This window comes from Triticum dicoccoides, chromosome 1A, assembly GCF_002162155.2.
Source record: "Triticum dicoccoides isolate Atlit2015 ecotype Zavitan chromosome 1A, WEW_v2.0, whole genome shotgun sequence".
NCBI classification, from domain to species: Eukaryota; Viridiplantae; Streptophyta; class Magnoliopsida; order Poales; family Poaceae; genus Triticum; species Triticum dicoccoides.
Window position 1 is genome coordinate 41,478,248 of NC_041380.1, and position 14,245 is coordinate 41,492,492.

At 44.5% G+C, this 14,245-nt stretch overlaps 1 pseudogene; it reads left to right on the forward strand.

Moving 5' to 3' along the window:
* Positions 1-13,313, forward strand: part of LOC119350777 — a 15,774-nt pseudogene extending 2,461 nt beyond the window's left edge.
* Positions 13,314-14,245: the final 932 nt, after the last annotated feature.

Consider the following 14,245-nt stretch of genomic DNA (forward strand, 5'->3'; position numbering starts at 1 on the left):
TGTCTCACAAACCACCATATTAATTTACACATACACACATGTATAGCTATATACAATTTCTCCTACATATGCATGTTGCCTTCGGAGCCAGTGGCATTAGCCTAATTGGTGCCTTTGGAGCACGATGACAATTGGAAGTGGTTCATGGGGCGGTAGCGGGTAATAGTATTCTCCCTTCGGATTTATGACCTGGTCGAGCAAAAATCCCGCTATTTCCTCTTGAAGTGCTTCTACGCGCTCCGTTGGTAGGAGCTTGTCCCGCACCTCTTTGAACTGTTAAGAAGGAGATCAATATGCATGTGTATTAGTTGTGTGACTAGATATCGATAATGGTGTAAAAATTATGAATAGTGTTCTGACAAGCGTACCCATTACTGTCTTTGAGATCTGCTCCTTTCGGACGCCATCATGCGAATGTTCTCGCAAACGCAGAATGCACACAGATCAGTCCCCTGCGCCTGCTTCAGGGCCTTTATTACGAGAATGGAATTTAATTTGATTAGATAATAATTAATCAAACATGATAATTAAAGAGATGGCAGCTAGCTAGCTAGCTAGTACTACTTAATTACTTACCTTGGATCGAAACCATTTCAGCTTTGGTTTCCATTCGCCTTCCGTGACGCTGATGAACCTTGCCCAAGCCCTGCCCGCCGACAAAGAAAATGAATAAAGGGGTTATTAAATAGTTCATATCATGAAATTAATGACGAATTAATAGGCCGAGATATATAGTTAATAATGATTGAAATTACCTGTTGACTATCCCAAACAAGATGTTATAGTCATTATTTGCTTTGAGTAGCGAGTCCAGTATTTCAACTGTTCCGGCGTCAACTTTAATGATACACAAGATCCAGTGAAATCTGCATGCACACACGTTTGCATGTCTTAATTAAGCGGGCATATGTAAGCAAAAACATATAGCTAGCTAGTAGGCAAAAACAGAGAATTTGTAGTACAAGAAAGTGTGACTCACTGGAAGTTGTAAGGAAGTAGTATATCTTCATTGTATTTGAGGCACTTCAAGAACTCTAGCATGCTGTCCTCTACCTCTTTTTCTTGATGCTTGTTCATTTTCCATGTGTATTCATTAACGGTGTTTGGGTCAATGAACCCAATGCCATAGCGTCCACCTTTTCTCATTTCATACATCTTCATCCTGCATAATACCACAGAAAAGAATATAGTGAGGATAATTACAGGTAATGATTGATCAAAAGGATCACTACAGCTAGCTTGAGACTTAAATTACAGAAAAAAATCACTTACAGACAATAGCAACTGACGATAGATTTGTCGAGTGCGTCTTGATTGTATAACTGAAACAGTTCAGGATACTCAACGGCCACAGCTTTCTCATGGTAGTAATCATCCTTCTTGACATTCACCATGAGGGACTCTTGATTGGATCTCTTGGTAATGTCCATGTACCATTGATGCAATTCATACATTCTCGTTGGGAGCTTGTTGACATCTTCTGGCTCGACCAAAGGTTGGCCCCGGACATATTTCCGTTTTATTTCCTCCTCTGTAATCCCAGGCATGTCCTCAATCTCGAGGAGTTGTCCAACAGTGATCTTGAGTTCTTCAGCCTGCATTATATGCTCCTGGGTTATTACCACATCGCCCACCTCGGGAACGTAAATTTTTTGGCCACAATAATATTGGGCGCGTGTACTGTCACATGTTGTTGGCGGCACAACAAGCGGGGGGGTCAATTGCGCCGCCTGTTTTCCCAGCTGGGCAACGGTTTTCCTGCATTTTTTGACAGCTGCTTGTTGTTTGCTCGAGCTCGAGCTCGCCTCCTTCTGTAGACGTCGTCGATGTAACTTCCTGATTGGCGCTCATAGTCTGAGTCAACAGGCTTAGGAGCTGGTGGTTGAGCCATACGAATGAAGTGGTCAACTACTTCCACGGGCACTTTCTCCCTTGGCGGCGGTGGCGGTTTCGGTCCAAAATGGGCGTCGACTTCTGCCTGCACTATGGCATTGGTTTGCTCCTCGGTCCTGTCGTAAGCCCTCACAGGAAGAGGAGTAGTAAGGTTTGGACCATATTTATATCGCTTGCCTCCGCCTGTACTTCCTGTACTATGACCTCGACTCATACCGCTACGCACCATAGCTGTGGGGTGTCTCTTCTGCGACTGCTGAGGCAGCGGAGACGGCTGACGGGGCTGAGTTGGACGAGGAGGAGTGGCCTGAAACTGTGCCAGACTTGCAGTGGCCTGAGGTTGTGCCGGACTTGGAGGAGGAGTGGACGTCTGACGCTGTGTCGGACTTGGAGGAGGAGTGGCCTGACACTTTGCCGGACTTGGAGGAGGAGGAGGAGTGGCCTCACGCGTTGGTGGACTTGGAGGAGCAGGAGTCTGCTGACTCGGTGGCGGACTTCGACGAGGAGTCGGGTGACGCGGTGTCGGTGGCCTTCGAAAGATGATGCAATCCTTTCTCCATAGGATGACACGATGTATGGCCTCTCCCAACGTGTGCTCGTCGTCACCTCCAGGAATGTCAAGCTGTAGCTCCGAATATGGGTCCACCACCTCATCAACCAAGACACGAGCATAGCCCGCTGGAATCGGGTTGCAATGGAAGGTTGCCTCGGGGGAATTTGAAAAAGCAACGACGTCCGCCACCTTCATGGATATGTTCTTCATTTTGAAGCGTAGCTCGCAGTTAGTGTTCTTCGTGATGTCATCCACGGGGTATCTATCCAGCACTACTGCGTCGCCCGGGGTGGAACCCACGCTGCTTCTCGGCATGGATGGGGCGGTGGTATCCAATGCTGGATCATCCGCTAGCTGCTGCAGATGCTGAGACCCCCTTTGCTGGCTAAGTGAGTCGATCTGCTCCTGCTGCCGCTGAAATTTAGCTGCCAATTCCGCTTGACTTGCTTCTAGGCCTTGAAGGCGTTCATAGTCCCGCTTCCTCTGCTCCTCCTCCATCTTCCTCTTCTTCTCCTCCGCAATCTTCTTTCTCGCACGGGTTCTGTAGTCGGCGTTCCAGTCCGAAAACCCCTCATACCACGGAAGAGCGCCCTTGCCTCGTGTTCTTCCCGGGTGTTCAGGATTTCCCAAGGCACGCGTAAGCTCGTCGTTCTCTCTGTTGGGCTGGAACACCCCCGATCGAGCCTCTTCTATTGCAACAAGTAGCGCATCGTCGGCTCCGTTCAGACATGCCTTCGTCAAAACATTGCCTGTCTTCGGGTCCAACTCCCCCCCATGCGCATAGAACCAAGTCCTGCACCTGGGGGCCAGCTCTTAGTAACCGGAGTGACACCTGCATCCTCCATCTCTTTCTCAGACTTATCCCACTTAGGCATTGCCACCGCGTAGCCACCTGGCCCCGGCTTATGAACTTATCCTTTTTTCGGCATTCTTCCTGTTTATTCTCGACCATTCCTTAGCTAATTCTGAATCCTTGAATTTCACGAAATCATCCCAATGAGCACTTTGATTCTCTAGTATCCCCTCGAATACTGGAGTCTTCCTTCCTCCCTTGACGTACTTCTCCCACGTCATTCTCTTGTGGTTCTTGAATGCAACCGCCATCTTCCTAAAAGCAGCGTCCTTGACTTTCCGCACATCTGCTTCTGTGAAATTATCTGGTAGGGTGAAATGTTCCATGAGAGTATCCCAAAGCAGATTTTTTTGATTCTCGTCGACAAAAGTAACATCTGGACGTGGATTTGCTGGCTTTCGCCATTCTTGAAGGGAGATCGGGAGTTGGTCCTTCACAAGAACTCCGCACTGACGAACGAACTTGTCCGCAATCTTCTTAGGCGCTAATGGTTCGCCATTAGGTTTGAATGCCTCGATATTGTACTTTACGCCCACCTTCAACTTTTTGTTCGGGCCTCGTTTCGTCCTTTTGCCTGAAGATTTGCTCGATCCGGATGGCTGAAAGAAGAAAGATCGATTCGTTAATATATCTTCAACTCATTTAAAACATGCGATGATCACCAGATTCCTGCTTATATAAATATATATACCTCGCCGGTGTTTGTTGTTTCAGGATCAACATGTTCTTCGTCGTAGTTCATGACTTCATCTTCTCGGTCGTCGCGATCGAATATCATATCACCCTCTCCGGTGTTGTTTAGAAATTCGGAGCCGTCAAAATCTTCTTCATTCTGATCATCATCTGGCCCGCGTATGATATCGAACATGGTCTGTTCTCTCTCTCTGTCGGTATTGTCCGCCATAGCTTTTATTTAACTATGCCAAAAGAAATATAAAACAATTTAGTATAATCTCGAATAATAGATATAATCTCGAATACATCGTCTCGAATAATAGATATAATCTCGAATACATCGTCTCGAATAATAGATTTAATCTCGAATACGTCGTCTCGAATAATAGATATAATCTCGAATACATCGTCTCAAATAATATATATAATCTTGAATAAATCATCTCGAATATTATATATCGAATACATCACTAGCTAGCTAGCTAGCTAATAAAGATCGAATACTAGAGAGTAATCTAGGCGGTGGACACCCAAAGAGAAGGAACCATCACTGGATCATAGCTCGGGTGATCTCCCCAAAGAACCTGCCAGGTATTGGAGAACCTGACGTCCATAGCAGCCATGTAACGATGGACGTGCTCGTACTCCTCCCTGACACGGCGACGTACCACCTCCGGCGGGGCTGGCTCCCTCCGCACCGAAAGTGGCCCACGCGAATACCACCAAAGGAGATGAGGTTCGACGACGGGACCCGGGGCCGGGTTCCTCACCAAGCGTCGCGCCCCTGAAGGTAGCACCTCCCAGTGCCAGCCCGACGGAGCCCAGTCCCAGACATGGGTACTCTGAAGCAGGACGTCGTCGCGGACGTGTCGACGGCGAGGATGTGGGCCGGGCATCGTCGACAACAAAATACTATATGCCGCAAAAGTAAAGTAACATTTTCTAAATGATGAATTGTGATGATTTAATATATGCAAATTCTAAATTTTATAACTAAAAATATAAGAAACTAAAAAAACATCGATCATCATCTAACAATTTGAAATTAATCTAATTCATCTAGCTAGCTAAAACTAACATTTCCAAAATTTCTAACATTTCTATAACATTTGACATTATATATATTATAACTAACATTTCTACATACTATTTGACATTAATCTAATCTAATTAATTAATTCATCTAAAACTTTGTATGAAAAACAGAAAAACAGAAAAAACTAAAAGCTAAAAATAGAAAAATTGTGTGTGTGTGCGTGTCTAGTGTGTGTGTAGTATGTGTGTGTGTGCGCGCGCGCGTGTGTGTGCGCTACGGTCGGCGTCGGCGCCGGTGTGCGCTACGATCGATTGGAGGGAGGAGAGGGGCCGGGGGAGGGGCTCACAGCGCGCGCGGGCAAGGTCGAGGCGACGGCGACGGCGAGGCAAGGTCGATCCAAAGGCAACGGCGACGGCGAAGCGAGGGGATCGGCGACCGGGACGGCGACGGGGGTGCCGCGGAGTCGACGGGGACGACACGACGAGGACGGGGGCGTCGCGGAGTTGACGGGGACGGCGCGACGGGGGCGGCGACGGCGCGGGACGGGGCGGCGGCAGAGAGAAGTGGGAGATGAGAAACTGAAAATTTTCGAAGTGTTTCTTATATAGGGGACACCTTTAGTACCGGTTGGAGCCACCAACCGGTACTAAAGGCCTGTTTTGGCCAGGCCAAGCGGCGGGAAGCACCCCCCTTTAGTACCGGTTCCTGGCTCCAACCGGTACTAAAGGCCCCCCCCCCTTTAGTACCGGTTGGTGCCACGACCCGGTACTAAAGGGTGTGCGCTGCTAGGCGAGGGGCGCAGAAGTTTAGTCCCACCTCGCTAGCCGAAGGGCGCTCACACCTGCTTATAAGCCCCGCCGCCGCTGCTGTCTCGAGCTCCTCTCTAAAGCAGGCCTTCTGGGCCTACCTCTGCTACTCTACCCTGTGGGGCCTATTGGGCTTGCGGGCCTGCATCCTGGCCCAACAACAGGTTGGGTTTCTAGTCGTATGCAGGCCGCTGTGGCCCGGTAGGTGGGCTTTTTTCATTTAGTTTTTTCTTTTCTGCTTTATTTATTTTGTTTTATTTATTTTTAGTTGTTTTTTGCTGTATTTAGAGTTTCTTTGTGAATATTTTTGATAGTTTTTAGAAACTTTCAGTTAGTGCCGGTAGTTTTTAAATTTGAATAGTTTAAATTTTGAATTATTTGAAATTTGTGTGAATCACTAGTTTGTGAATAACTTAACTTTAGAAATACATTTTCCAGTGATTATTTTTTCTTATGTTTAATATTATTGTGTTTTATCATTGTATTCAATTTGGTAATGCTTAAGTTATTTAAAAATGAAATGCCTTTGTAACGGATGAGTTTTCGTCCGAAACCCTGATACTTCGAAACAGATTGTCCATTTTGTACACGAAGTGCATCCAGTTTTTGCGGTGACCCTCTCTACTTTTTTGCACATGCTATGTGGGTGAAATTATGATACCATACCAACTTCCATCCTTTTCTGAGTTAATTTGAAATGCTTTTCAATTTCAGGGTCATTTAGCTGAAAAAATCAATAAATGCATGAAAGAATTTGCTTGCACATAAAATTTCTTCGCGTTTCAAATGCCAAAACACATAACTAGCTACCCTAACTATTACAGAGATTCCCTCCTGGGTGTGAAACACAGAAGAAAGTGATGATAGTTAAGCCGATCACATCCCAGATCTTTGGGTGTGAAACTTTTTCTTCGCGTGTGTCCCTTTGCGTCGTAGCCATGGAAAATCTTCATCATTTAACGAGATGCTCAGGTCAATATTCATTGTGAATGGAGCAATTTCATCAAACTTTTCATAATCTTCTGACTTGTCTGTCTTGTCATCCACTCCCATGATGTTTCTCTTCCCAGAAAGAACTATGTGCCGCTTTGACTCATTGTACGATGCATTCGCTTCCTTATATTTTCTTTTTCTTGGCTTGGTAGACATGTCCTTCACATAGAAAACCTGTGCCACATCATTGGCTAGGACGAATGGTTCGTCTGCATACGCAAGATTGTTGAGATCCACTGTTGTCATTCTGTACTGCGGGTCTTCCGTTACCCCGCCTCGTGTCATATTGACCCATTTGCATCGAAACAAAGGGACCTTCAAACCACGTCGATAGTTAAGTTCCCATATGTCCTGTATATAACCATAATATGTTTCCTTTCCCGTCTTGGTTTCTGCATCAAAGCGGACACCACTGTTTTGGTTGGTGCTCTTCTTATCTTGGGCGATCGTGTAAAATATATTACCATTTATCTCGTACCCTTTGAAAGTCATTATATTCGAAGATGGTAACTGGGACAGCAAGTACAGGTCATCTTCAATAGAGGTGTCATGCATGGTACGTGCTTGTAACCAGCTGGCGAAACTCCTGGTTTGTTCACGTGTAATCCTGTCATCAGACCGCTCCGGGTGTTTGGAGCGTAGCAAATTCTTGTGTTTATCCATATACGGAGCCACCAAGGCGGAATTTTGTAGAACTATGTAGTGTGTTTCAGTGAGAGAATGTCCGTCCATACATATTATTTGTTCCCCTCCTAGCGTGCCTTTTCCATCCAGTCTGCCCTTATGCCGCGATTCAGGAACACCAATCGGTTTAAGGTCAGGAATAAAGTCAAAACTCAATGACCTCCTCATTTTGACGGCCCTTGGAGATGCTTCCTTCTGGCCTAGCACGGTTATGAACATATTTCTTTAAGACTCCCATGAACCTCTCAAAGGGGAACATATTGTGTAGAAATACAGGACCCAAAACGTTAATCTCTTCGCATAGGTGAACTAGGACGTGCGTCATGATGTTGAAGAAGGATGGTGGGAACACCAACTCGAAATTGATAAGACATTGCACCAAATCATTCTGTAATCTTGGTATGATTTCTGGATCAATTACCTTCTGAGAGATTGCATTGAGAAATGCACATAGCTTCACAATGGCTAATCGAACGTTTTCTGGTAGAAGCCCCCTCAATGCAACCGGAAGCAGTTGCGTCATAATCACGTGGCAGTCATGAGACTTTAGGTTCTGGAACTTTTTCTCTGCCATGTTTATTATTCCCTTTATATTCGACGAGAAGCCAGACGGTACCTTAATACTGAGCAGGCATTCAAAGAAGATTTCCTTCTCTTCTTTGGTAAGAGCGTAGCTTGCATGACCCTGATGTATGCCGTCTTTTCCGTGCATACGTTGCTGGTCCTCCCGTGCCTCAGGTGTATCTTTTGTCTTCAATAGGGCAGGTCCCAAAATATAGATTTCTTCTTCCACATGGGTGCGCGTCCGTCAGCGTTATTCGGAACAGGTTGTCCACCAGGACCCTTTCCAAAGACCACCTTCAAATCCTTGACCATATCATGTACATCAGCACCAGTACGGTGGCGAGGCTTCATCCGGTGATCCGCCTCACCTTTGAAATGCTTACCTTTCTTTCTTACGGGATGCCTGCTCGGAAGAAATCGACGATGTCCCAGGTACACATTCTTATTAGCCAAATATATACTGTCAGTACCGTCCAAACAGTGCGTGCATGCGCGGTATCCCTTGTTTGTCTATCCTGAAAGGTTACTGAGAGCAGGCCAATCATTGATGGTCACGAACAGCAACGCCTTTAGGTCAAATTCTTCCTCCATGTGCTCATCCCACGCACGTACACCTGTTCCATTCCACAGTTGTAAGAGTTCAACTAATGGCCTTAGGTACACATCAATGTCGTTGCCGGGTTGCTTAGGGCCTTGGATGAGCACTGGCATCATAATGAACTTCCGCTTCATGCACAACCAAGGAGGAAGGTTATACAAACATAGAGTCACAGGCCAGGTGCTATGGTTGCTGCTCTGCTCCCCAAAAGGATTAATGCCATCTGCGCTTAGACCAAACCATACGCTCCTTGCGTCATCTGCAAACTCCTTCCCGTACTTTCTTTCGATTTTTCTCCACTGTGACCCGTCAGCGGGTACTCTCAACTTTCCGTCTTTCTTACGGTCTTCTCTGTGCCATCGCATCGCCTTGGCATGCTCTTTGTTTTGGAACAAACGTTTCAACCGTGGTATTATAGGAGCATACCACATCACCTTGGCAGGAATCTTCTTCCTGGGGCGCCGGCCCTCGACATCACCAGGGTCATCGCGGCAGATCTTATAACGCAATGCACCACATACCGGGCAAGCGTTCAAATCCTCGTACTCACCGCGGTAGAGGATGTAATCATTAGGGCATGCATGTATCTTCTGCACCTCTAACCCTAGAGGGCAGACAACCTTCTTTGCTTCGTACGTACTCTCGGGCAATTCGTTGTTCTTTGGAAGCATATCCTTTATCATTACCAACAACTTTCCAAATCCCTTGTCAGATACACCATTCTCTGCCTTCCATTGCAGCAATTCCAGTGTGGTGCCCAGCTTTTTGTTGTCACCTACGCAATTCGGGTACAACAATTTTTTGTGATCCTCTAACATGCGCTGCAACTTCTTCTTCTCTAAATCACTTGCGCAGTTTCTCTTTGCATCGGCAATGGCCCGACCTAGATCATCAACGGGCTCATCTGATGCCTCTTCTTCAGCTTCTTCCCGCATTGCCGGCTCAGCTTCTTCCCGCATTACCGGCTCAGCTTCTTCCCCCATTGTTGTATCATCGTATTCAGGGAACCCATGGCCAGGATAGCTGTCGTCGTCCTCTTCTTCTTCATTGTCTTTCATCATAACCCCTCTTTCTCCGTGCTTGGTCCAAACATTATAATGGGGCATGAAACCGGTATTAAACAGGTGGACGTGAATGGTTTTTGACGTAGAGTAATTGTGACCATTCTTACAGCGAGCACATGGACAAGGCATAAAACCATCCGCCCGCTTGTTTGCCTCAGCCGCAAGCAGAAAAGTACGCACGCCCTCAACGAACTGGGGAGAGCATCGGTCATCGTACATCCATTGCCGGCTCATCTTCGTTACACAACATCGAATAGACCAAATTAATACAAGTTCATACATAAAGTTCATACAACACTTAAATGCAACAAACAAATAACTCTCTAGCTAAAGCATTTAAATGCAACAACAAATACTATCAAGATCGCAACTAAGGTAACAATGGATCCAACAGCATAATGATACCAAGCCTCACTATCGATGGCATATTTTCTAATCTTTCTAATCTTCAAGCGCATTTTCTCCATCTTGATCTTGTGATCATCGACGACATCGGCAACATGCAACTCCAATTCCATCTTCTCCCCCTCAATTCTTTTCAATTTTTCTTTCAAGTACTTGTTTTCTCTTTCAACTAAATTTAACCTCTCAGCAATAGGGTCAGTTGGAATTTCCGGTTCAGATACCTCCTAGAAAAAATTTCTATGTCAACTTGATGGGCATAATTTGTCATAAACACGAAATGCAACTAGTTTTAAAAGAGAATATACATACCACATCCGAATCATAACAAGGACTAGGGCCGACGGGGACGGATATCAAAACCATGGCACTATATGTATAACAAACAACGTACGGGTAAGATAATTATACGAGTAACTATATATCCAAATCACACAAACATCAATTTTTATATAAAATTTCATGAACAAGAGGCTCACCACAAGGTGGTGCCGGCGACGGGACGGTGCCGGCGATCGACGGTGGCTACAATGAAGATTTAAAAGGCACTAAGTAAACCACACCTACATATGCAAACTAAGTGTTATTTTTGACCTCAAATTGCATATAAATCAAATACTAGCACATATATATATATATCCTCCCAAATTACTAAACTCACAAATTAATCACTATATAAACTAATGCAAGAGCTAATCTAGCAATGAGAGATGAAAGGACAAAGTTGCTAACCTTTGTGATCATTTGAATGGATGAGGGCCTTCAAATCTTGACAAATTTTGGGCAAATTTTGTGATGAACTCGAGAGGAAGAAGGGAAGAACAGAGGAGAGGGCCGGAGAGGGGAAAGGGGGAAGAACAGAGTGCTGGTGGACGAAGGGTTTATATAGGACGACCTTTAGTACCGGTTCGTGGCACGAACTGGTACTAAAGGTGCTTGAGGGGCCCCACTCTGACAACATCCTGCCACCACTCTCATTAGTACCGATTCGTGGCACGAACCGGTGCTAAAGGTTCGCCACGAACCGGTACTAATGAAAGCGGTCCGGCTATCCGTTGGAACCGGCACTAATGTATACATTAGTGCCGGCTCAAATACAAACCGGCACTAATGTGCTTCACGTTTGACCATTTTTCTACTAGTGCATTACCTCATGCATTATCCTTATTCTTTGAGTTAACTACATACTACACCTGTAACACCATTGCATAGATGGCATATTAGAGATTTTCATTCAGATGATTTTTTTGTTTGCCTTTGTTCTGAGGGTACTGTCTTTTTTTTGTAATACAATAAAAATTATAGTGCAATGGGGGTATTCATGATGCATGCCATGTCCAACTTGGATATTTTCCGTTTAATTTGTTAACCCTTGGTATCTCAATTATCGTTGCTTCGATAAAGACAACTTTTTGAGAAAAACTAGTGTCTAATTAAGCACTTTTGCAAACTACGAAATGTATTCTACCATTCACTATCCACCTTGATTGGAGATATTTCCAAACTGAGCCCTATAAACCGGAATGGAGGGAGTATCCACTAGCTAACAGCGAAAATGAGAAATCTAGAAAAGTGATATGGCTAGGAGTGTTTTATATTATAGCATCGGTGCACATTTACTTTTCTCTTTTCTATTTACATTTGCTGGATGACTATGATGAAGAGGATTTTGCATTTCGACCAACTTTGGTAAAATGAGCGCAAAACGTATTCTTTCTGGAGATAAAAAAAAATTACATATCTGCTGTCATTTTTTATCTGTTATGTCTTTAAATGATCTATGTGAAAACTAACTTTGTTTTGTTTGGTGCAGGAACGCCTAAAATCTAGGCAGGAACGCGGCGACCAGAATTTGACAGATGAAGTACTCAGCCTCCAGGCAATTATGAGGGATGCAAAACAGTGCCCACGATGCAAGATCGCTATATATAAGATATCAGGATGCAATAAGATGACGTGTTCGAACTGCGGGCATTACTTCTGCTACCAATGTAACTTTGCAATTGTTGGATATGAACATTTCAGGTGAGTTCTCTTTTAGTGATATATTTTGCCCCCATTGTCATATATCCGCCTTGACAAGGAAGAAACATGTGTTGCGTTCAGACCGGGTGCATGTGATCTTTTTTCTCGGGAGGAAATACGTAAATGGGAAGCGCGGATGAATCCAGGGAGGGGGCGTGTAGAGGACGCTCCAGCTCCTGCCCCATTGCCTGAAGGACGATATTGTCACCCTTGTCCTACATGGCAAAGGAACTCCAAAGGTAACGTGAACTTGTTTTCCTTTGCTTTCATATACAGATATCTGAGACAAGCAACCGTAATAATAGTTAATGAGAATGGTGCATTTGCCTACCTTTTGTTTCTGAAACTGTCAGTTGCCTCTCTTTTGCATCGAAAAATCAAACTAAGTGTTTTTTCTTATACAACTATTCGTGGTCAGTTCATTCTTTGTAAAAGAAAAATGTTGCCATTAGGGGTTTTACTCTTTTGTTTGGTGCCTCTACGCAGGTGTGTGTATATAGTATTTAGACTGCTTATTCCAAATTCAGTTTCATATATAACTTGGATCACTCATAACTATGTCATAACTTCGACAAAGAAATTGTTTGTTGGCGTAGCTTATAATGCTAAATAAAAGTAAATCAGCGGCTGATCTCCAAGCCGTAATAATTGCTTGTTGGCTTTGAGCCCGCATGCATGCTCCGAGTGAATGAATTCTTAACTGATTGAAGCTGTGCTTCTTCTTATTGTTTCTTTCCACATTGCACAGCACAAACGCCTCATGATATGTGTCTACTTTGGTCGCAGATCGGAAACAATAACCACATCTCCTGTGGGTCATGCCAAACAGGGTTCTGTGCATTGTGCCGGAAGACTGTCCACAAAACTTCGCAGCATTTTGGTCCCAGGGGATGCAAGCAACACACTGCAGATCGCGACTGACACTGCGATATGCGCCAGAGGCCTGGGCTATCCCCTTTTCGGGGGGAAAAACAGCCATATGCCCAGCACCTCAACGCAACTACAATTTCCAAAGGTTCTGCTCATGATCTGCTTATACATATACCGTGCCCATATCAGGATACAGCCACGGAATTTCCTGCATTTTGCAGGGAGCTTGATTTTCAAGTCCCCGGCTTCTTGTACCGTAGTAAAGATCAACCGAGAAGTAGGATATTGCAAAGGACTAATGAGGAATTATATCAAGAATGTCAATTTCTTGTTACTTGTCAGGTTTTCCGTTGCTTTGTTTACCTACTTACGCCCCGTTTGTTTTGCGATCGAGCGTGAGGACGCAGGTGCTCGCTATCGCGGGCTCTGCCACCAGTCATGGCCTCTACTGAATTGAGGTGATTACAAGGGATATGCCCGCTTACAATCGCTCTGCACGAGAGTGTTGTACTGATGTCCCATACGATGATTCACATAGTCAAATCAAAGATGGCACCTCTAATTACTTATTGGTGAGCTGAAAGCACAATTACCTACAATAACTATTAAAATGTGTCTTTGTTTTTAACATACCATCATTCTTTTGCGTACAAAGAACACCGATTTGAGGCAGCCTATAAAGACAATTATTTTAGAGGTAGTGGCCGAATTCTCCTATATGAACTCATTAAGATAAGCATGTACTCCCTCTGTTCCATAACGTAAGCCTTTTTAGCAAGCTAGTTTATAGTTTGCTAAAAAAGGCTTATATTGTGGAACGGTGGGTGTAACTTTTAGTGCTCCCGTCATTTCATAATGAGTGTATTCTACATTTTGTCACGTCAAGCTAAATATAGAAAATATTGCATCTACAACACCAAATTAGTACACTATTTATTTGTTGTTGTGGATGGTTGAGCATTTCTTTTATATACATAAATGTTGGTCAAACTTCAAAAAAATTATTTTAAAAAATCTTTAATAAAAATGAAGCTATTTGTTTGAGTTTTGAATTCTCAGTTCCGCTTGTAGTTACCAACCCGAAGGATAAAAAAAAGGGAAGCCGACCAATCCTGGGTCAGCGTTCTTCGCCGACCCCCTCGCCTCCTTCATCTTGTCTAGTTGTCTTTCCCACCATCATGTGTCTGTTTCCTTCTCCACTCCCGCTCCCTCCATCTACCACCCGTGTC